The sequence below is a fragment of the Babylonia areolata genome, chromosome 20 (assembly GCF_041734735.1).
Source record: "Babylonia areolata isolate BAREFJ2019XMU chromosome 20, ASM4173473v1, whole genome shotgun sequence".
Classification (NCBI taxonomy): domain Eukaryota; kingdom Metazoa; phylum Mollusca; class Gastropoda; order Neogastropoda; family Buccinidae; genus Babylonia; species Babylonia areolata.
In genome coordinates, this window is record NC_134895.1 from 2,576,277 (window position 1) to 2,601,819 (window position 25,543).

General features: G+C 44.1%; 1 protein-coding gene across 1 annotated transcript in view; it reads right to left on the reverse strand.

Moving 5' to 3' along the window:
* The window catches only part of LOC143294844 (uncharacterized), a 363,289-nt gene that overhangs the window by 296,498 nt on the left and 41,248 nt on the right, over positions 1–25,543 (reverse strand). Inside the window, exon 4 of the mRNA XM_076606352.1 lies at positions 8,660–8,893. The gene's annotated coding sequence lies outside the window, so the exon portion shown is untranslated. The remainder of the gene's footprint in view (positions 1–8,659; positions 8,894–25,543) is intronic.

The following is a 25,543-nucleotide window of genomic DNA, read 5'->3' on the forward strand; positions in this document are numbered from 1 at the left end:
GTTTGCGGTGCGGTGAAAAATTAAATCTTGAACCTTGAGTCATCAATCTGGGTGGGTTATTGAATGTGCTGGCACAGAGAGCGTGAGGAAGAACGATACAGAAACAATCATAATTATCCTCGTGCAGGTGAGGGGTGGTTTCCTTGAGCGAATTTAGCAGCGATACGGAGATAATACATATTATGAACAAATAGAACGGAACACTGAAAAAAGATAGAGAGGTGGTGGAAGAATAGAGAGGGGGGAGAAAAGAGAGAGAGAGGAGAGAGGGGGAGAAAGAGAGGAGAGAGAGGGGGAAGAGAGAGAGGGAGAGAGAGAGAGAGGGGAGAGAGAGGGGGGAGAGAGGGGGGAGAGGGAGAGAGAGGGGAGAGAGCGGGAGAGAGAGGGGAGAGGAGAGAGGGAGGGAGAGAGGAGAGAAGGGGGAGAGAGAGAGGGGGGAGAGAGAGGGAGAGAGAGGGGCACAGAGAGAGGGAGGGAGAGAGGAGAGAGAGAGGGGGGGAGGAAGAGAGAGAGATAGAGAGACAGAGAGAGAGAGAATAAAATGGTCCGTGTCACTGTTTTCCGGAGTGACGATGATGAACTGAAGAGGTGACGGAAAGTGTTGAGGACATGTGACGGAAAGTGTTGAGGAAATGTGACGTAAAGTATTGAGGACATGTGACGTAAAGTATTGGAGGACATGTGACGTAAAGTATTGAGAACATGTGACGGAAAGTGTTGAGGACATGTGACGGAAAGTGTTTGAGGACATGTTGAGGACATGTGACGGAAAGTGTTGAGGAAATGTGACGTAAAGTATTGAGGACATGTGACGGTAAAGTGTTGAGGACATGTGACGGAAAGGTATTGAGGACATGTGAGGGAGTATTGACGGACAGTGACGGAAAGTTTGAGGCATGTGACGTAAAGTATTGAGGACATGTGACGTAAAGTATTGAGGACATGTGACGTAAAGTATTGAGGACATGTGACGTAAAGTATTGAGGACATGTGACGTAAAGTGTTGAGGACATGTGACGTAAAGTATTGAGGACATGTGACGGTCCGAGCTGACCGGTCAGTGATGAATGCTGCTGCTGTGTGTCCGTGCTTCACTCTCACGATGGTCAGTCTTTGGAGTACTTTCTTTCTTGCTCTTTTTCTTCTTGTGGAGCCTCCACTTACTCCTCCTTCATTGTCATTATCTTCTCCTCCACCTCCTCCTTTACCAATATCTTCTCCTCCACCTCCTCCTTTATCAATATCTTCTCCTCCACCTCCTCCTTTACCAATATCTTCTCCTCCACCTCCTCCTTTACCAATATCTTCTCCTCCACCTCCTCCTATATCAATATCTTCTCCTCCACCTCCTCCTTTACCAATATCTTCTCCTCCACCTCCTCCTTTACCAATATCTTCTCCTCCACCTCCTCCTATATCAATATCTTCTCCTCCACCTCCTCTTTTACCAATATCTTCTCCTCCACCTCCTCCTTTATCAATATCTTCTCCTCCACCTCTTTCATTATCATTATCTTCTCCACCTTCATTGTCATCTTCTCCGCCACCTCCACCTCTTTCATTATCATTATCTTCTCCACCTTCATTGTCATCTTCTCCGCCACCTTCACCTCCTTCATTATCATCTTTTCCTCCACCTCCTCCTCCTTCATTATCAATATCTTCTCCTCCACCTCCTCCTGTTTCATTATCTTCTCCTCCACATTCATAGTCATTATCTTCTCCTCCACCTTCATTATCATTATCTTCTCCTCCACCTCCTTCATTATCATCATCTTCCTCTCCTCCTCCCTCATTATCATCATATTCTCCTCCTCCTCCTCAGAATGTTCCCAACTCCACAGTAAACACCATAATATACTTAGGAACATTCTTAACTCTAAGCAAACCTAGCACTGCAAAGATCGCCTGGTGCAACCCGACCCTGGACTTTCCAAAACAACAAGAGGCAGAACCCGGCAGAGAAGACCAAGAGACAGACTGCGCTTCATCCAGCAGCAACTCTACATCATACCGAAGCCCTTGACCCGTTTACAATGCCATGGTGACCTAAAAAGCAAGTAAACAACAACAAAAAACTTAATAATAAAGTTAAAATAAAAACAGGACCTACTGATAGTACTACAGAAAAAAAAAAAAAAAAAAAATTCCCGGTGATTTATGACCGCAGAGCTGCCAACACCTCTTTGATAGTGGCCGAGATAAGAACAGCTCCGTCACTCCATAACCTGCTCACACTGGGCCTTTACCCTTCCCTCTTCCTAGCTCCTCTTCCTCCATCCAGCCAACCCGCCCCCTGCCTGTCTGATCCCAAAACGACCATCTGCTCACCTCTGTGCTGGTGCATGTGTACGCCGGCCTCTCACCAGCTGACAGACAGACGGACAGAGAGATACAGACAGACAGACCCACTTTGCACGATGACAACCACACTGACAAGAGTGAAGACTCCTGGCGTCCTCCGCTCCGGGCGGTCATTAGTCTTCCCCCACCCAACACCCTTGGCTGGTCACTAAGCGGCACTGTCTGACTGAATGAGACGGTAAGGCAGTAAAGTGGGTATTCACTCTGCACGCTCGTTATTTCCAATGAGAAATAATCTAACAGCCAGGCAGACAGAACGTAAAACACAACTGCGGATGAAGCAGAAGAAGAAGATGAAGAAGAATAAAATGCAGTTGGAAGACACAAAAAAAGGAAGAGGAGGAGGAAGAGGAGGAGCAGAAGAAGAAGAAGAAGCAGAGGAAAAGAAGAATGAGGAGGGTGAGAAGAAGAAGGTGGAGGAGGAGGAGCAGAAGAAGCAGCGGAAAAGAAGGAAGAGGAGGGTGAGGAGGAGGAAGAGGAGGAGCAGAAGAAGAAGAAGCAGAGGAAAAGAAGGAGAAGGGTGAGGAGGAGGAGGAGGAAGAGGAGGAGGAGGGTGAACAGAAGAAGAAGACTCAACAACAAGAAACAAAGCAAGAGGAACAAGAACAAAGAGACCAAAAAAGAAAAAAGGAAAAAAAACAACCTCCAAGACAATACCATCATCAAAGTGAACAACGGACACACGGCAGCAATCACCACTCACCAGTCAGCTCGGAACGTTGTATGTCTTCAATACTTTCTTTCAACGCGTCTCTTCATCGTCGTTACTCCGAAATACAGTGACACGGGCCGTTTTATACTCTCTCTCTCTCTCTCTCTCTCTCTCTCTCTCTCTCTCTCTCTCTCCCTGGACTATAAGCAACAAGAGCACTCTTTCTACCCCATCTCTCTCTGTTTCCCACTCTCACTACCTTTCTACAAAGTTACATTCTGTTTTTTCCACATGTATACCTTAGTGTATAGTAAAATGTGTGTGTGTATACGTTGGTAGTTTCATACTTTTATGCCGTGATAAAATAGAACGGCTCTAACTTACTTATATTTCTAAAACATATCAGATGTTCAAGATTTTCTTTTAATAAAACGGGGACAAAAGAGAAACAGACAGACAGCTCGAGAGACAGAGAGAGAGGGGGGAGAAAGTGTGACACTGACACAGAATTTTATCGCCATTGGCAAGGGCACTTTTGGCAAAGAGTTCCACCTCTGAAAAAACAACAACCACCTTTACAATACAAAGCGGCACAAAATCTGGTAACAGAAGCCGAGGCCAGCTAACCCAATATCCTGTGGAGCAAACAGCAGACCATGCTTTTATCAACATTCTGTCACACCCGCGCATGCATTCAGGCACCCACCCACTCACCCACGCACCCATACGCGCGCGCGCGCGCACACACACACACACACACACACACACAAGCGTGCGCGCGCGTAGGCAGGTTCAAACAAACACAATGACGCCCCGTCGCACGCACGCACGCACGCACGCACGCACGCACCACACACACACACACACACACACACACACACACACACACACACACAACGTACGCACGCACACACATGCACTCATATAACCTCACACACGCACACATACACTCATACAGTGCACACACATGTGCTCATATGCGCGCGCACACACACACACACACACACACACACAAAATACACACACACACACATAGCATGTGCTCACATGCACGCAAGCACATACGCTTGAGCTCGCGCACACACATACAGACACACGCACACACACTCACACGCGCGTAGGCACGCACGCACAACACACAGAGACAAAGACAGACTATTTCCAGATTGCACATGGCAGTGACTAATGGAGCACCAATGCACGGGTCGTCCCAAAAGGCACACTCCATGTAAAGGTTACACAGTGGCGTTGTTGTTGTTTTTAAAACGACTGCTAGTTTCTGCAATGTATGTTGCAAAACACAATACTGTAATATTTTTCCCCTTTCCTTTCACTAATTCTTCGATGCTGAAAATGATGGGAGGGGATGCGCACAAAAAATGGAGACAGTATGGCGAAAATAACTGAATAAATAGATAAAAATCATAACTAATATTCACCAAACAAAACGCATTCCCCTCCTATCTCCCCCCACCCCCTCCCTTACCCCCACCCCCTCCCAAGTCTTAAAAGAAAGTTTCAGTCTCAGTTTCTCAAAGAGGCATCAGACAAATCCATATACGCAACACTACATCTGCGAGGAAGATGCGTGTTAGCAGCACCATCCAAGACGCTTGTTTTTATGGGGGGGTTTGGTTTTTTTTTTCTTTTCTACCTATCAGAGTGGATTTCTTCGACACAATTTTGTCAAATGACAACACTCTGGTTGCCGTGGGTTCTTTTTCAGTGCACCAAATGCGTGCAGCTCACAAGACTTCGTTTAACTCTCTCCATACGAACGGCGAAAGAGACGACGTTAACAGCGTTTCACCCCAACTACCATCATCAAAATATTGCAAGCGGAAGGCTCTTATACTGAAGAGGTGAATGTTGACAAAGAATACCACAATTCTGACGACGGAAGCTAAAGGTTGGGTCATTCAGACACCCACAGGACATCCGAGGGGTCTGTGTAGAGGAGAAGAGAGGACTGGCCGTACTGAGTGAGTTAAACGTGTGTCATCCGAACGGCTCGACGCTCAGTCTGATTTTCCAGTCCAACTTGCCGGGAGAACAGGCGAGACCAGGAATGGAACCCAGACCCTCACGGACACTCTGCTGGCAAATAAACGTCTTAACCATTCTGCCACCTTCCTCACAAGAAGAAAAGAACAAACAACAAACAAATGAACAAATAAAACACTCGACCTTTGTGTGATTGAAGTGTGTAAGTGTTCGTGCACACATCGCACACATACGTATACATATGCACGGACCCAAATCAACGTGTTCGCACTTCAGCATCTGCTAAATCTTCTTTATTTTCAGTTGATAATATTGCTTCCAGACTGTTGTTGCGCAACAGCTTTTCAGGATATTTCAAATATTCAGCGAATATGCTCTATATGCCGGGCCATGAAAAATCAGGTAAAATTTGTTTTTAATACTATTTGTCTGGGTACATGACGGAACATATATACGTGGTTGCTTCAAACATCTACTGTGCCTCGAAATATCAAGAACTCGTGGATACACCGAAGGGACGTGTCTTCAAACACCGTCAACGTTGTGTGCGTGTGTGCGTGTGTGTGTGTGTCTGTGTGTGCGCGTGTGTGTGCATGTGCCGTTTGTTTTTCACAGTGGTCTCAACACGTGCCACGGAGAAATCGCCTGTTCGGATGGCATTTTGACAACTGCAGACTTGACTTAGTCAAGCGCCACGGTTACGAAACATGTGTTCGAATAAGGTGCTCTCTTCTCAAAGCCTCTTTATCATGGGTCCTTGAACGAGGATTACGGACAAAAGAGCTTTTTCGTGTAGAAGTGTGTTTAATTCAGATGCAGATCCATGCGCGCAACCTGCAGAAAAATATGGCGCTGGTTGGCGTTTTTAAATAGATTCTCGCACGCACACACTTCGCCGCATTTTGAATCAAGTAAGAATCCAAACCGTTTGGGAATTCGGATCGACGCGAGAGTCCGATCAACCGAAAACGAACCTTTCACACATACATATCATACCCCTGCTTTTCTCAATGGATTTGCACGAATCTCGTGACAGACCCCTGGAGTCAGCTGCATTGCTTGGACGGACGAGCCCAGTGTGGTCGTAACCCGCTACTAACTGTGTGTAGTATGGAACTGACCAATGGCGTTGTTCGGTCAACGTAGGCATTTAGTCACGTTCAACTGTCAAAAAAGTTAGAACCAAGCAATGCAACTGGCTCGTTGGGGCTCTCAGACTTACTGATTTCCGTAAATTTACGGGGGAAAAAATTCCTCATCTCTGGTTATTATGGGATGAGGAGGAGAAGGAGGAGAAGAGGAGGAGAAGAAGAAGAAGGAGAAGAAGAACAACAACGGCAAGATCAAAACAAGAAGTGAGTCGTGACAAGTTAGATCTGTGCCATTAATTGCAACCAATAAATATAGCCCCGTTGAGAGAAAACAGTATGTGTGTATCTATATCATGTGTGCCAGTTTTGTCTGTATTAACACAAGAAGCAAAGATTAAAATCTGAAATAAACGGCTTCTTAGCCGTAACACACACACGTACATACGACAACACAACACGTGAACGCATTCCATTTTACATGAAACCTAGTTATACCTTCATGTTTGATGTTGTAACATCAGTATCATAAACCTCTGTGCATCGTTTGATCATGGTCCAATTGGCACAGTTTGCTCAGGAGTCACTGAATTTTACATGGTTATTATAACGAATGCATTCTACTTTCGCAGTGAAACGTTTGAACTGACTCTTGTAAATGACACAATCATGAACCGTTTTATTACGTTGTAGTAGTTGTGTGGGGGTGTTTTGTTTTTGTTTTGTTGTTGGTGGTGGTGGTGGTTGTTGTTTTGTTTTGTTTTTTGTTGTTGTTGTTGTTTGTTTGTTTGTTTGTTGCTGTTGTTGGTTTTTGTTTTGTTTTTAATTGTTGTTGTTGTTGTTTTGTTTTGTTTTTTGTTGTTGTTGTTGTTTGTTTGTTTGTTTGTTGCTGTTGTTGGTTTTTGTTTTGTTTTTTAATTCAAATACGTATTCATTTAAAATACCATAGATTATTTTAGTTCACCATAGATTAACAGTGGTCGCGTTTTAAGAATTAAGTCCTTTCCAGATTAGGACAGTGTCGAAAGATTTCAACAATTTATTTGTTCTTAAAACGTCACCCGGCATCCATTTTATACGCATTTACTGCTTTCATAAACCAAAAGCTGCGTATGATAAGTTGAACAATCATCGGGAAATACCATCAGTAGTAGTTGAATATTTCCTGGTAGCTTTGTGTTTTCCTGAGTTATTTGTAGGGCCAGTTCATTTTTAAAGCTGAGGGATCAGCAGACGTCCTTGCTTGACAGCATGCGTGCGGGTATGAAGTTGTCGGAATAATCTCCCTTCTCACATTCACTTTCAGGAGCTGAATCGTGCATTCCTCCAAGAGCAGCACACAATGCCCCTTTCACAGCGTTGTTCCTCAGAATAATCCTCAAAGCATTCCACAGACCTGACCAGCGCATTTGGCTTTTCGCCAAGGTCGTGCAGTCTTCTGAACAACGCACGTCATGGTTTCTTTCAAGGTTATTCTCATCATTAATATCAAACACGTTCATCCTGATTATCATTATGATCATCATCACCAGAAGAAGAAACGTCCCCACGTGACAGTATATAGACATCATTCTCATCGATTATTTCCAGCAAGTTTGTTTTCCGAAACACGAAGCGCCACCTACAAGCAGCGCATGCTGAAATGGGGATCCATCCTCTCGCACTATGTGACAGATAAGAAGTAGTACATCTTAATTCTTTGTTTTGAAAAAAAAAAAAATGTCTGTGTTAAGTCTTTGACACTATTAATTTACGAAGATATATGTCCTGGTCTGTTGGGTTTTTTTTCTCACATTCAGCAAGTGTGTTTCTTTCGGAGCATGAACTGTTATATATTCATTAGTCTATTCATCCACACACACACACACACACACACACACACACACACGCACGCATATCTATCTATCGGTATATATATATATATATATATATATATATATATATATATATATATATATATATACAGTACAAGAACTACTACTACTACTGCAGCTGCTGCTGCTGCTGCTGCTACTGCTACTACCACTACTACCTCGGTTGAGTGGTGGCCAAGTGGTAATGGGCCTGACTAGGTCAGTCTGTATATGGGTTCCATTCTCATAATCATACGGACCGGAATGTTACCCCCTCAACTAGATCTTCAACAGTGGTCCCATGTGCAGCATGCACTTGGCGCATGTAAAACATCCCACGGCAACAAAAGGGGTGTTCCCTGGTGATTCAAATACACTGGCAGTCAGACAAAAAACAAAAATGTGTGGCACTGAACTGTGCCGACGCAGTCTCCTCAGGGACAGCAGCCTGGATTTCACACAGAGAAATGGGTTGTGACAAGAGAGTAGTGCAATACAATACAACACAGTGCAATACAATACAATTCAATGCAATGCAATGCAATGCAATATGATACGATATGATACAATACGATGCAATACGGTACAATACAATACGACACAATACAAAACAATTCAATACAGTACAGTACAGTACAGTGCAGTACAGCACAGTGTAACGCAACACAACACAAACTACTGCCATCACTTCGACTTACCCGCACACCTGGATAATTTCTCAAACTTGTGTTACGGATCAGCACCCAATGAGCTATCGGGGACCCCAGCCTGTCAATGACACTGCTCCTGCAAGCCGTGACACCGCGCCTCAGTCATTCCCCCTCCCGTCACGTGCACGCACACACTGCGTCACAATGACGTCACCCGCGCCGCGGCACGCGCACGGCTCTCTGACGTCACCTCTGCCAGGCGGTCATCAGTCTGACGTCATCCTGCACACGACAAATAAATGAATGAATAAGTGAACAAACAAATATATAAGCAGAATAAAAGACAGCCTTTTGGAAGCTGCTGGAACGAGCAATTGATTCTAATATAGATGCAAAGACGTTACACCTCTCTCTTTAAACGAGACAATTATTGTAAAAAAATGATACCCATTTCAATTCTGATAAAAAATAAAATAACGATTAAAAATAAGACTTCATTTTGCCCCTTATATATATATATATATATATATATATATATGCAAAATGATAACAGAAATATCTCATTTCAATGAATTTATTAAATTACTATAATATAAAAATAATAATGAAATAAAATAAAAACATATTGCTTTTGTTCACTTGAAATATGTTCAATACCACACAAACTGGTGTCACTATAAGATAATAAAAAAAATATTTGAAAAACCATGGAAAATTAAAGAGAAAACACCCTCCTATCAAAAGATTGTATATTATATATATATATATATATAAAGCCAGCCAATTACAGAAGAAAAGGACAGCGTTATGTACATCAAGATGGCTAGATATCTATCTGTGTATGTTATGTGTGTGTGTTGTGCTGAACAGAATAGGTTTATCGTTTCATAAACGAGATAACATTTCAATGCCTGCTCTTTTCTCTCCGTGTCTCTCTCTCACTGTGTGTCTCTCTCTCACTGTGTGTGGTGTGGTGTGGTGTGGTGTGGTGTGGTGTGTGTGTGTGTGTGTGTGTGTGTGTGTGTGTGTGCACGCGCGCGTCTGCGTCTGTGTATCTGTGTGTCTGTGTTCCTTTGTCTTTTCATTCTGTCAATGTTTTTCTCTATGTCATTATTTTTTTTTTTTATCTCGTGGTTGTTTTAAATCTGATCATTTTGTTGATATTGCTGTTTCCAATTCCTTTTCGTTTTTTTTGTTTTGTTGTTTTTTTGTGTTTTTTTGTTTTTGTTTTTTTTAAAAGGTGTACCTGTTTCGTGATAGAATAAACGCGTGCGTGGCCAATAAAGTGATAGTGCTGTTATATAGTGCTGTTGACATCAGGTATAGGCAATCAGTGTGTGTTCATGCGCGCGCACGTGTGTGTGCGTGTGTGTGTGTGTGTGAGAGAGAGAGTGAGTGTGTGCGTGTCCGTGTGTGTGTGCGTTTGTGTGTGTGTGTGCGCGCGCGCGTCTGTGTGTGTTTGTCTGAAGCACAGATAAATAGATAGATGTATAAGGACTGATCATGTCTCTGAGTAAAAGTACGCAGAGGATATTTGGTTTACTTCATGCCAAAGTTAGCGTAGGCAGGAATGAAAGAGTTACGCTGTATATCCCAATCACACTTACTGTGACTCAATTCAGTTCAGTTACTCAAGGAGGCGTCACAGTGTTCGGACAAATCCATTTACGCTACACCACATCTGCTAAGCGGATGCTTGATCAGCGCGGGGGGGGCGGGGGGGGGGAGACAATGATAAAAAAAAACAAAAAAAAAAAAAACAAGCAAATATATGTAAACATACAGCTTGGGAGGAACAGGGCACATGGACGGAAGGTGTGGAATGGAAGACAAAGACTTTGACAGAAAATAGCAAAGCACAGTTAAAGAAAATGACTTCAATGGACTCTGTAAAAGGTAATCCGTTAATTACGTTACTATCCTGACGTAGCGTGGGGAATGACCTTTCCACCGCCTTTCTGACACACGACACATCACTCAACCTCAACACGCCTCAAGAAGATCAAGCCCTAAACCACGCTCTCTAATCACTGCGCGAAGACGCTTGCATAAATTACGCCCCCCCCCCTCCCCCCTTCCCCTCATTCTCCCTCCCCCACCACTCTCATTGTGTGCAAACGCGTGCGTAATGTTAATTCCCTTCGGCGTGACTTGGGATGGAGAGGCCAGCTTCATTCACGGCTTGGGGAAAGACCCGAACGTCCCAGTTCATGACAGCGTCAGAGGAAAGGCCAACACAAACGTATCCTCTTTTTTTGTTGGCGGCTTTGAGGCGTTAAGCGGGCTACCCGACTTTTCTTTTCACCGTTGCGAACTGTTTTGAAAAGTCCTGGAACGGCCCACGCGCCCTGGCGTGGTATGCATAGAGCGCATCTTCCTATGTCTGTGTCTGTCTGTTTATTTGTAAGTCCTCCGCCCCCTCTCTCTCTCCCTCTCCCTCTCTCCCCCCATGTCTCTCTCTCTCCCCCTCTTTCTCCCCCTCTCCCCTTTCATGTCCCTATCTCCCTCCTCTCTCTCTCTCTCTCTCCCTCCCTGTCTCTCTCTCCCTCTTTCTCCCTCTCTCCTTTCCTGTCCCTATCTCTCCCTCCCTCTCCCTCTCTCTCCCTATACCTGTCTCTCATTCCCTATCTCTCTCTGTCTCATCTCCTTACCTTTGTCTTTGTCTTTCTTCTCTCTGTGCCCCCACCCCCGTCCCACCTCTCTCTCTCTCTCCCCCTCAGGAACTAAAATAAAATGAAAGGGTCATGAACGCCCACAAACCTAAAAGGTCTCCTTTGTTGCAGAGCGTGCACCTTTTCAGTGCAAGCGTGATTGACTGACACGGGCAGCATCCTTGTCAGACCTCTCTGTCAGTCCAGGTGAAACGCAAGGTTGTGTGGTGCATCCAATTAACTGTGTTCACTGATTTTCTTCTCCTGCTTTTCCTTCTCTGTCACACAGTCCGCATCTGGTGACAAACTGTGTGTGTGTGTGTGTGTGTGTGTGTGGAGGGGGGTGTGGGGGTGGAGGGGAGGTGTGTGTGTGTGTGTGTGTGTGTGTGTGTGTGTGTGTGTGTGTGTGTGTGTGTGTGTGTGTGTGTGTGCTTTAAACCTATCGATAGTTATTGTGGGTTTCGGTTTATTTTGACTGGATTTTTTGAAAATGTCCCCATACGTGTGACGAACATGTCATTCACAAACTATTTCCATGTGGATTAATACAGTATTTACTTTATTATTTGATTTGATTTAACTGGATAGATTTATGTCCCACTGTCCACGCCGCCTGTCGCTGTTCTTGATGGGGAGGGCAGCTTGGAAACACATGGTCAGCTGTCACGATCTTGACCACAGGGGCAGGGTGATTGATTGGTAAGGCACCGGCCTGTTTTTCCTGCTCGCTTCAGTGTTCAAGTCGGTTGTGGTATGCTCGGAACCTCAACAAGATCACTCGCTGCTCTCTTGACAGATGGTAGTAATCCTCTCTCTGTCTCTGTCTCTCTCTCTCTCTCTGTCTGTCTCTCTCTCTCTGTCTCTCTGCCTTCAGGAGTGACCTGATGATACTGTATGATACATGATGTTCCAAAGAGGCGAACTGAACGTTCAGTTTTTACCAGGTCTAAATTACATCTTCATTTGTTTCTGTGTTCGTTGAGAAACTGCACTCTCGTGTCCACCATTGCTGCAGGATCACACACCCAATGGAATGACTCAGTAAAACCGGAATCAATTTTTGGAAAATACAGTTTCAGAAAGGGATAACCCTTCGCCGACCGAAAGAACAATCAGAAAGGAAAAGAACAAGACATTACAAATGGACCCAAACATTATTATATTTGGGTGTTATCCATATTACTAATTTGCTGTCTTTCAGTTCTGTCTAGGAAGAAGTAGTCACAAGAGCTGAAATCAGCAGAAAACGTAACTGATAAATATTTTCAAACCGTCGAGAGCATTGGAGGCGTCAATGTAACAATGGGTTTTGTTTTAATTTGATTGTTTTAAAGTTTTTCGATGTAAAACATTATGCCAATATTTGTCTTTGTATTTCTTTTTATCACAACAGATTTCTGTGTGTGAAATTCGGGCTGCTCTCCCCAGGGAGAGCGCGTCGCTACACTACAGCGCCACCCATTTTTTGTATTTTTTCCTACGTGCAGTATTTTTTGTTTTGTTTTTTTTGTTTCTTTTGATTTTTTTTGTTTTTTGTTGTTGTTTGTTGTTTTTTGGTTTTTGGTTTTTTGTTGTTTTTGTTGTTTTTGTTTTTTTCCTATCGAAGTGGATTTTTCTACAGAATTTTGCCAGGAACAACCCTTTTGTTGCCGTGTGTTCCTTTACGTGCGCGAAGTGCATGCTGCACACAGGACTTCGGTTTATCGTCTCATCCGAATGACTAGCGTCCAGACCACCACTCAAGGTCTAGTGGAGGGGGAGAAAATATCGGCGTGATTGGAACCAGCGCGCTCAGATTCTCTGGCTGACGTATGACCTCTAGGCCATCACTCCACTGACGTCAGCAAGGAGACCGGGAGGAATGGGTGGTAACTCCTTTTAAATTGTTGAATCCGCTCGTCTTTTTACACACAAGAAACCTTAAGATGTAAATATCACAAAACCGAAGACGGTGGCATATCTTAATACTGGTATCTAATTAATGTTTATAGATAACACCACTTCTAACCTATCGGCCTTCTCAACGAAAACATGTCCGTATGCATTGCTAATGCCAAGCCCTTTCAACACAGTACGTGTGGATTAAAGCGTGTCAAACCAAATAAGGTTTCTCAGAGGTATGGATTAACTGATAATGATGGAAGTTACAGAATGTTTTAAACAAACTGTTCAAACAGAGAATGATAAATTGTTTTCTGCAATCAACGAAGAGAAATGTAAAGGAAAGGCATAAATGCGAACAATAGATTTAGCTTTTGCAAGTATTTTAAAACACAACTGAATTCAATGATCTGAGTGAATAACTGTTGGAAAAGAAACGGCTTGAATATGAAAAGACGTACAAATCATAACCAACTCATAACTGCTTTAAACTTATTTCAAAAACCCGCTTGTTTACATGTACCTATGTGTACAACCCTTAGGCCCAACGAAAAGTGATATGTCAATTCTCTCTCTCTCTCTCTCTCTCTCTCTCTCTCTCTCTCTCTCTCCTTCCCTCACTGTCACGTTTCTCTCTGTCTCTACCCCATCTGTGCCATACACATTTCTTAATTGGAAGAATTTCCACACACACACACACCCTCCTCCACACACACACACACACACACACTTGCACGCACGTATGCAAGCACACACACACACACTCACACACACACACGCGCGCGCACGCACGTTTGCAAGCACACACACACACACACACACACACACACACACACACACACACACACACCTATGCGCACGCGCGACTGCAAAAGTGTAACGGAAAACCAAAATCACGTTGACAAACGGGTGACAGTGTTCATGCAGGAACTGTGGGACAGACAGATGGGATGATAGAAGAAAGAACTAAGTTTGATGGGTGTTTTTTTATGTGTCCCCAGCATCGAGTCCCAGAGGTATCTGACATACCTACATGACACAAGGTACACTGACTGAACGACCATTTTGATGGGCTGAGTGGTTAAAGCGCTAGACTTTCAATCTTAAAGTTATGTGTTCGAATCCCGCTCACAGCGTCTGGTGGATCAAGAGTGGGGATGTTTCGACCTCCCAGGTCAACAGATGAGAAAACCTGCTTGTGCCCGAACCCCTCCATGTGCTTTTCATTCAGAAAATCACAAACGCACATCGGGGATCCCGTAAAATACGTCAGCCTTCGGTGGGATACGAAAACAAGTACATATCGAGCATGCACATCGCCAGAAAGGGAGTAAGGCTACCCACATATTGGCTTCAGAGAAAGAAAAAAAAATGCACGTAAAAACCCACTCGTACACTGCATACGAGTGGCCGTGGGTTCACAAGCGCCGAGCGCAGGACAAGAGGGATGGGCAATTCTGCGTCACCTTTTTGTGATTTTGCGGATGGACTGACGACAATGCAGACTGACTGGGAAACCATTCGCAGAGACCCGTGCTTCGAAACACAGCCCGTACAGACCTGTAGGAATCTGGAGAACAATTCTTCTGTGCCGCGCCCCAGTGATTCTTCACAGAGGTGGAGGGGGGGGGGGCAGAAGAAGAAGAAAAAGAAGTAGTAGTATAGTAATAGTAGTAGAAGAAGAATTTGTAAACACAAGAAAAGACATGCTGGAGAAGAAGAACAAGAACAAGAATAAAAAGAGAAACAAGAAGAACAAAAGAGAGAAAAAAAAAAGAAAAAAAGCAAGAAGAGGAAGAAGAAGCTGTAAACACGACCAAAGACACGCTGATCAACAAGCAGCCCTTTGTCACCGTGATCCTGAAGATAAACACCACACCTCTGCATTCAATGAACAGGCCGCAAGACGTCCGGGATGAATGACGTCACGTCCTGGCCGCCTCGCTCTCACATCTCTCAGTCACGTGCACAAGCAACAGCAACAACTTCCGGTTTTGCAGACTGGCCCGATGGCGGATTTACGGGACGGAAGAAGTGTCTGTTCGTGTGAGCACCAACACGCCTAACAATAAACTTCCCCACGTCACTCTCTGGATGAGGAACGCTTTACAACTTTCCATCAACTGTCTGCCTGTTTCTCTCTCTTACCTTGCTCCTTCTACCTGGCACCCTCACTCTCTCTCTCTCTCTCTGAATTTTTTTGTTGAAGATACGAAAGTATTATGTACTTCCTGTTTCTGTCCATCCCTCTGTGTGTGTGTGTGTGTGTGTGTGTGTGTGTGTGTGTGTGATGATGATGATTATGGCAGGTCCATCGAATTGGAAGATAATTGAGAAGAAGGTCCTTGATGACAAGCCTTTTCGTGGTGGCTGTATAGGTATCTTCCTCGCTCCATCCTCCTCTTTGTAATGCATTCGCCCTCGCCTCCCCCCCCCCTCCTCGCACACCCGCTCTCTGTTCCTCTCTTCTTATTTCAGTTTTCTCTATTTCTTCTTGTGCTTTTCATTCTTAATTTTGTACCTCAGGGCTGGGTGACAAAAAATTGTTATTTGTGCTTATCTCAATACTTTGCAAAAATAATTTCTCTCTCTCTCTCTCTCTCTCTCTCTCTCTCTCTCTTAGGATTTTATATTTAACTGCAAAAGATACGATGAACTGCGAAAAAACTGTACCATTTTCAATACAGCTTCAGCGCAGAGAAAAGATCTCTTCGGCATACTGATACAGAAAATGAAGGTATGATACTTTCACTTACAAAATATGCATCTGAGGCAATAAATATACGGAAAACGTCCATCATCGGTCCAAATACTCATTAATCAATTAGTAAGGGTTCTTTGGGGAAAAAAGCATAGATAAAAAGGAAGGGCTACATTTGGATGGTAATCTCGACATTGTAATTATTTGATGTGTTCGTATTGATATGATGGGTTTTGATGTTGAGGCATAAATGATTATTTCAGAATTTGTAGGTACTTTAGTATGCGTTTGTATTGATATGATGAGTGTCGATGTTACATGCGTAAATATTTATTATATGATTTATCTGTACTTCGTTTTCTACGTAATGTCCAAACCTTGGAGACGAACGACTGAAAAAAAGGCACATTACCCCCCTGTTACATGTACTTAAAGCTAATGACAAAGTGCAAAAGTGTCGCAAATCTCTTATTAGTTTATGTTGTTTCAATTCGTTTTTTTTCTTTCTGTTCCATTTGTATGTGTTTTGCACCATTTTGTTCTGATTAGCACCTACTATGTCACCAGAGCTATTCAGCTTGTGACATTAAACATTTCAGTGTTTCAGTGTTTCTCTCTTTGAAGAAGGATGTTAAATCGGTTAGATTCTGGGAAAGAAAATTAGGCTTCTTTTTTGTAAAGTATGTTTTAACCACACCTGGCACTGGCATTGTCTGGATGTGTCAGGGTGTCGGCAATGATCGAATGTTTCTCGCAGAATTTAAAGACAGAGTAATTAATTCGTACAAACAGGATTGGCATGCCTGCATTGGAAGAGTCAGAAAAATACAATTGGTTCCTCTCTTTTAAGAACATTTTTCAGACCGAAAATACATTAAAGTAATAAGTAATAAACGGCACAGAACAAACCTGGCTCGGTTCAGACTTTGAACTTTAGGCCTAAATGCTAACACAAAATGGTTATCTGCTGACACGTCCGCACGGTCCCCTTGTCCTATGTGTGGTGCTGCAGTTGAAGATGAAACTCATTTCCTGTTTATGTGTGAGTATTATGAAGAAATTCGAACGAAATGCTTTAATTTTCAACGGTGAAAACTTAGAGAAAATGAACATTACCAGTCCGCTTTTGATAGATGATGAAGTAAGAATAAGATCACTAGCGAAATTTATCGCCCTAGCTTGAGATTGTCGGAAAAAGAAATTATCTTCGGAAGCCTTATAGTTATCGAAAAAAACACTGTTACCCTGATGCCAGTTCCACAGTTTATAACTCTGAATAATTTTGTAGAAAGTTGAATGGTCCAGCTTTTTTTATTTTCCTTTTTAGTCTTAACAACATGTTGTATTCTATGATTTTGTTGTTGTTGTTTGTCATTGGTTTTCTTTTTACTCTTAGCTTTTTGTCAATTTCTATGTAAACCGCCATTATTCTTTTGTTTATGCATTGTCCCCCTTGCCAAGGGATAGTATTGTCAATGGCAATAAAACAATGTCCGTCTCTCTCTCTCTCTCTCTCTCTCTCTCTCTCTCTCTCTCCTCTCTCCTCTCCTCCTCCTCCTCCTCCTCCTTCTTTCCCTTTCTCCCTTCGTCACTCTCCCGCCCTGACCTACTCCCCTAGTTCTTTCTCCTCTCTGTTTGAACAACACACACACACACACACACACACACACACACACACACACACACACACACACACACACACACACACACACACACTTGGCGTTGAGGGGTGAAAGAGAAAGAAAAAGAAAAGAAAGAAAGAAAATGAAAGGTCAGCCCAAACCCTGGACAAGCAAGTCACTTCAGCTGACGGCGACTTGGTTCTTTCTCGTTCGTGTGTTCAGTCAGTTTCGGGGTCTCTCACTCAGCCTCCCCACCTTTCACCTTGTTCCTTCTGTCAGTCCTTGTCCCCATCCACTGCCACACCTCACCTACATTCCTCCTTATCTTTAGTTCATATTCGTTTTCTGAAGCCTAGAATTCGTCCTAACTTTCTGCCTGAATCATTTAACACGTTAGTATTACTGTAATTAACTATGTTGCCCTTTTCAAAATCTTACAGAAAAAATATATTTTGACAGTAAAAGGAAAAAACACTTGCACTGGGACAAGGAAGGTGGCACTGCACTAAGGCGAGAACTCCTAAGGGAGAACTGCCTTCCGAATTTCACACAGAAAAGTCTGCAATATCATCATTGTGACAAAAAGCAAGCAAGCAAGCAAACGCGAGCGAGCGAGCACGCAGACATAGAGAGACAAAGGCACACAGAGGGACACAGTTCCAGAGGCAACTATATCACGAACAAACGAGAAGATAGAGAAACACAAAGCGTGTTGAGTGTGTGTGTGGGGGGGGGAGGGGTAGGGGGGGAGAGGCTGCGTGAGTGATTGAGTGAGTGAGTGAGTGAGTGAGTGTGTGTGTGTGTGTGTGTGTGTGTGCGTGTGTGTGTGTGTGTGTGTGTGTGTGTGTGTGTGCGTGCGTGCGTGCGTGCGTGCGTGTGTGTGTGTGTGTGTGTGTGTGTGCGTGCGTGTGTGCGTGTGTGCGTGTGTGCGTGTGTGTGGAGGGGTCTTAGTTCTGCAGCCTTGGGGGGCTAGTTAGCCTTTGTGAACGATCCTAACGCCGACTGTCCTAAAACCCTCTTGGCCGAGAGAGTGGGGATGTAACCTGGGCAAGACACTGTCCACTATAATCAAATTAGGGCCCAGACAACAGTTTCCTCTGCTGTCCTGATGGTCATCGTCGAACACGACTGACTGTCATAAATGTGAGCTGTGAGTGAAGTACTGTGACGTTTCGTTGACCAGTCTGACTGACAACTCACTGTGACTGACAGTACTATCCTGTGGTCAGCTGTCGTCAGGCCACGCCGCTACCAGGACCACGAGAGAGGAGGTCCGAAGTTGACTGAAGAGGTCTCAGGAAGAGGACCAGGAAAGAGAGCAACGTTCAGTTCTGGAGAGAGAGAAAAGGAGGAAAGAGGGAGGTGGTGGTGGTGGTGGGGGGGGGGGATGACACAGAGAGAAGAAACAGAGAAAGACAGGGAGAACGAGAGACAAACATACAGACAGACTGACAACAAATGGAACAGACAGAAACACGCACTCTCAAACGCGATCCAAAAAGACGGTTTTAATGTGCACCGTTAGTCCGTTTCTTGTCTATCCTTCCCCCCCCCCCCCCCCGCCCCCCACCTCCCCCCATCAAATCAAACTCCCTCCACTTACAACCACACCCCTCTCAACCACTCCCCCCTCCCCTCCCGACTTCCCCCCGCCCAGCACACAGCCATCTCTTCCCGAACACCTCATTCTCACCACCCACCCACATTCCAAGTGACGCAAGCCCCCTGTACAAGACACCGGTGTAACTGTAACAGGGTTTTTGTAATCGGGGCTTGCGTCACTGGGGTACTGTGAAGTACTCGTGACATTTCGCTCAGTGTGACTGACTGTGTGGATAGTGACCGCGACTGATGGTACTGCACTACCTTCTGTAACTGCCAGAGAGAACCAGAGAGAAGCTCAGAGTCTGAGAAGGGGGATGTTAGGTACGAGAGGAACTTAACAGCTCGGAGAGAGAGAGGGGGGGGTGGGGTGGGGGGAGATTTGCGAGAGAGGGAAAGTAATGAGGCAGGGGAGAGGAGAGAGACAGACAGAATAACAATGACAGATGGACAAGATCGGAACCAACAGAAGTTTGCACTTACCATCGTGATTTAAAAAAAAAGAAAAGCGCATGGCTTTACTGCCCCTTATCCTGCCCCCCTAACCAAACCAACACCCACACCCCTTCCCTTCCCTCCCTCCACCCACACAACCTCCAATGACTTCCACCCACACACACACCCCTTCCCTAACATCCCTCTACCTATTGGTAGGTAGAGAGAGAATTGGGAGATAGAATTAGAATGTGGAAGAGAGAGAGACAGAGACAGACAAGAGAAACACAGAGAGTGAAAGAGAGAAACAGAGAGAGAGAGAGAGAGAAAACAAGACAATAATTTATTCTTTATTTTCGCTTTTTTTTTTTTTTAATTTTTTTTTTTTACATCAGTCCGCGCCCTGAAACAGGGTCTACACTGCACAATAAAACATTTCAGTCATAGCATGCACTACACAATACTACATGAACTCATATGCATGCATGCACAACACAATATTACATAAAGGCATAAGCATTGTAATAATAAGATAGATACACACAGACACAGACACACACACACACACACACACACACACAGTGGAGGGAGATAAAGAGAGAGAAAGAGGCAGTAATTGTATTGACTTAACAAGGAAGGTAAGGAGATAGATAACAGCCACGCTGCTTTTCCCCCAAGCTTCCTGATGTCTGTTTGGTCAACTAATTTAACCCACATTAACACGGCCATGGGAATCTAATGGAGGCTCTCTCCACCTCCCCTTTCTCGCCCACACACATGTTCGCCTTCCACTGTCATAGCAGATTTTTCAGTCTCCGTGAAGTGTGTAAGTGGGCCAGACATCCTGAGAAGACGTCTTTAATCTTATCCTCCCCGTGATGGTAAGTGAACACGTGAACCTATCGGGCTCCGGAAAACAAGAGGGGAAGATTGGGAGGGGAAGGGGGAGATAAATCACAGACCTAATTCTCTTGGCCTTGGATGGAACGGAGAGAATTATTAGTCCTTACTAATCTACTGTAGGGAGAGAGAGAGAGAGGCCACCGGCCTGTCTGCAAAGGAGGTTCGAATCACAGCTCAGCTGCCGATATTTTCTCCCCCTCCACTAGACCTTGAGTGGTGGTCTGGACGCTAGTCATTCGGATGAGACAATAAACCGAGGTCCCGTGTGCAGCACGCACTTAGCGCACGTAAAAGAACCCACGACAACAAAGGGTTGTTCCTGGCAAGATTCTGTAGAAAAATCCACTTCAATAGGAAAAACACATAAAACTACACGCAGGGGAAAAAAAAGGAAAAAAAAAAGGTGGCGCTGTAGTGTAGGGACGCGCTCTCACTGGGGAGAGCAGCCCGAATTTCACACAGAGAAATCTGTTGTGACAAAAAGAAATACAAATACAAACACATACAACTGAGACACACAAAATAACAAAACTAAAGGGAGAAGGGACCAATGTCACGGACACAGCATTTCATAACTCTAAAGGTAGACAAACATCTTTAGCTCGTGACATTTCCTGACTGTAAGGTTTTTTGAAAAGTTATATAATCATGTCATTTCTTCTTCTCTCTTTTTCAAGGCGTAATAAATAAACATTGCCACAGAGCGAGTCACAGCCTTGTTTTCATTTTTATAAAAGTAACGCTAAGTCTGTGTATTCATTTATGCTTCTGAAAATTTTCACGAGGTATTTTTCCCTGATTAACTGATACATTGGACATACTAACAGAAAATGGCGTTCGTCTTCTTCAGCGTTGCAGAAAGGGCAGGAGTTTGATCTTACTGTGTATCTTTTGTGAAAATTTATATCACTTATGCCCAGCCTAAATATAGCAAAGACAGTACGAAACTTAATGATAGTTATGTCTGAAATGTACTTTTCTGGTTGCAACAATGACTTAAAACAGCGATATATAGAGTATCTATCACTTTCAAATAGTTAACTTCACCAGTCTTTTTTGTGACAGTCTATTATGCGTTGTTTAAAACCTTGTATGAATGCGTTTTCGTTTCCAACTCCTCCGTTCAACCAAACATCTGAAAATCTCTCTCTCTCTCTCTCTCTCTCTCTCTCTATTATATATATATATATATATATATATATATATATATCTGAGCAATGTTTAACCGTGCTGGCCCAATTGTGTTTGTGAAGCTGGCTTTCTGCGTTTCTGATAGTTATGCTTTTGTTCATTTCAAGCTTGTTTAGGCAGTCTGGTAAGATCCAATTTTTGTTGCTTGAACCAGTATCGAATTACCTTAATCATACTATCATCATATAAAGGGTACCTACCTAGTTTCCCATTCACCAGAGGGAGAGAGAGAGAAACAGAGAGACATAAACAGGGAGACAGAGAGAGGCGGGGAGTGAAGTGGGGCATGACTAGAGTAGGAAGCGAGACAGATACAGAGGGCGAGCGTCAAGGTTAGAAACATAGAGGCAGACATGGTGGGTGAGAGAAAGACAGCGAGGGGTGGAGCGAGACAGAATCAGAAAAAGACAGAGAAAGACGGAGAAAGAGAGAGGCAGACAGAGACTGACAGACAGAAGGAGAACACTCTTTTGACCTTCCCCAACCGAAGTCAGGAACCCAGTCACACCTGGGCGGAGTGAGGAAAATCGGATTAAAGTACCTTTCCCAAGAACACAACACCATGCCGAAACGGGGCATCGAACTGGGATCACTGGGGGACACTGGATCACAAGTCCAACCCCTAACCGATTTCGCCACGGCGCCCCCAGTAATGTATTCAGAAATGAAATCCATTTACAAATTCCCACAATTCAGTGTCAACCCGCTTTCTTTTTCTGTGTCCACACACACATACACGAACACACACAAACGCGCGCGCGCGCACACACACACACGCATACACACACACACACATCATAAAACAACACACACACACACACGTTCTCTCTCTCTCTCTCTCTCTCTCTCTCTCACACACACACACACACACAATCTCTCTCCCCCCCCCCACACGTCCCCCCTCCTCCCCCACACACACGCCCACACACACACACACACGAGTGGACTTTCAGGAGTATGATCATTTTTACCCCAACATGAATGCACCCCTGCTCCGTATTCGGGGATATGCATGCAGGGTATTATTATTGTTCTTTCCATAACCCACCGAACACCGACATGGAATAATGGGATCTCACTTCGTCATCTGCTTGCTTTCTCACACCAGAGTAATTCGGGCGCTGACAGGTCTGCACATCTGTGGACCTTGGAGATCAGAAAAATCACCACCCTTAAAGCACCAGGAGCCACGGACACATACAAACATAATTATAGACACACATAACAACAACAACAAAAACAACACCACAGAGAGACACAGACAAACACACGCTCTATCTTTCTCTATATCACACACACACACACACACACACACACACACACACACGCACGCACACTCACACGCTCTCTCACACTCACACACACACACACAAACATAACAACACACACCCTCTCTCTCTCTCTCTCTCTCTCTCTCACACACACACACACACACACACACACACACACACACACACACACCCCACTCACACACACACACACACACACCACTAACACACACACACACACACACACACACACACACACACACACACACACACACACACACCACTAACACACACACACACACACACACACCCACTAACACACACACACACACACACACACACACACACACACACACACCACTAACACATACACCCACGCGTACCTCCAGGCAACAGACCTCTGTTTGATTGCTTCACGGTATCAATGTAACAGAGCTGAGGTAATCAGCGACTGTAAACCATCCACAGCGTCTGCAGCGACACTAAGTGTTGCGCATGCGCACATGGCCTTTTGTCTGACGGGCCGCTTGCATCCCGGAAAATGCCAGACTGTGTTTAGACTCTTCCGTGCTATTTTTCCACCTCTACTTCTTCTTCCTTCTCTTCTTCCTCCCCTACTTCAGTAGACCTGCCCCTTCTTTTCTTCTGTTTCTTTGGCGTTTGAGAAGAGAGAGCAATGATGAAAGAGGGGAATTTAAACTCCCTTTATCCCCCCACCCCACCCCCCCACCCACTCACTCCCTCTCTCATTCATCCTCTCTCTGTCTGTCTCTCTTTCATCTTTATTTATAGCAACAGCGGAAACCCTGAAATTTAAATACAGGCGTGAGAGAGAGAGAGAGAGAGAGAGAGAGAGAGAGATCGTTTATATATTTATAGTCTGTTCATCTAAGATGATGATATTAGACTGGTGAAAGAGAGAGAGAGAGAGAGAGAACACTGAATACTGAACTGCTTAATGTCATCAGCTGAAAAGCTCTAGTGACACAGCAATTACTGATCAGAACAAAAGGGTGCAAAACACACAAAATGGAACAGAAAGGAAAAGCAATATTTAAACGAAATAAACTAATAAGAGATTTTCGACACTTTGGCAATTTGTCATTAGCTTAAAGTACATGTGACAGGGGGGTAATGTGCCTTTTTTCAGTCGTTCGTCTCCAAGGTTTGGACAGCACACAGAAAAAGTACAAATCATATAATAGATATTTATGCATGTAACACCGACACACATCATATCGATACAAACACATACTAAAGTACGTATAAATCATTTTATGCCTGAACATCAAAACCCATCACATCAATACGAACACATCATAATTATAATAACATTGTCGAGTTAGACCATCCAAATGTACCCTTCCTTTTTATCTATGCTTTTTTCCTCATAGAACCCTTACTAATCTTTAATTGATTGAGTATTTGGACCGATGGTGGACGTTTTCCGTGTATTTATTGTCTCAGATACATATTTTGCAAGTGGAAGTATCATATTTTCATTTTCTGTCATCAGTATGCCGAACAAATCTTTTCTCTGCGCTGTAGCTGTATTGAAAAAAGGTACAGTTTTTTTCGCAGTTCATCTATCTTTTGCAGTTACATATGAAATGTTTTTCATCTTCCGGGCTTTCGCCACACGTTGGGCAACGAGATGTTGCTACACACACAGAAAGAGAGAGAGAGAGAGAGAGAAGATAAGCACACATCAATCTGTCACATATTCCAAATTTTCGTTCCTTCCTCAAGGGACAATATATTTACATGTCACCATGGTCCCTATTACGCAGCTATTATGACGCAAGCACGCCATGACGTACATGTTGTGATGCAAAGTCACCACTGCTAGATTTCGCGGTAAGTCGAAAAAAAAAACTGCGATTTTCTTTTTTTCTTCTTTTTTTCTACTATCAAAAAATAAGTTCCTTGGAAGCTAACTAACTATCCTAGCACAATAATAGGCCTATATATTAGCACACTAGCCTGTAAGGGCCCAGGTGGCCCTCACTGATGGACAGGTTTCCCCAAGGGGTCAGACATGTGGTCAGAACGAGGAGGGCAGGGGTCTGGGATCTGGGGCAGTAGGATTTATTGATGATGTGGGGAGCGAGAATACACGGTGAGGGTCTGTTTTATCTCTCTCCCTGATGACTGCTTGAAGACGACTGCGATTCTGCTACATGGAATCAGATAGGGCGAATGGTTGGGGATGTGTGTGATAAATGAGAGAGAGAGAGAGAGAAGAGAGAGAGAGAAGAGAGAGAGAGAGAGAGAGAGAGAATGAATGAATGTTTTATTGCATTCAGGCCATAGGCATCATTGCATTGGGATGCGGAGTGTGTGCAAAGGAATGCAAGTTTGACCCCAAGGCCCCTAGCGTCTGCTGTGACTCCTGTGACACCTGGTATCATCAGCATTGTATGCGTATGCCGGATGCAGTCTTTGGAGCCCTGAATAACGTGAGCTGGGAGTGCTGTAAATGCGGCCTACCAAACTTTGCATCCACCCTCTTTGACACATCAACGTTTGAAATATCAAATCACTTCGACCCCTTCTCACCATCAAGTGATTCTAGTCTCAGCTTTACGACACCAAATGCAACGTCCTCCCCAAGAAATACTGCTCGTCAAAGACCCTCGAGCTCCTCATCTCAGAAATCCTCTGCTACCACCCACACT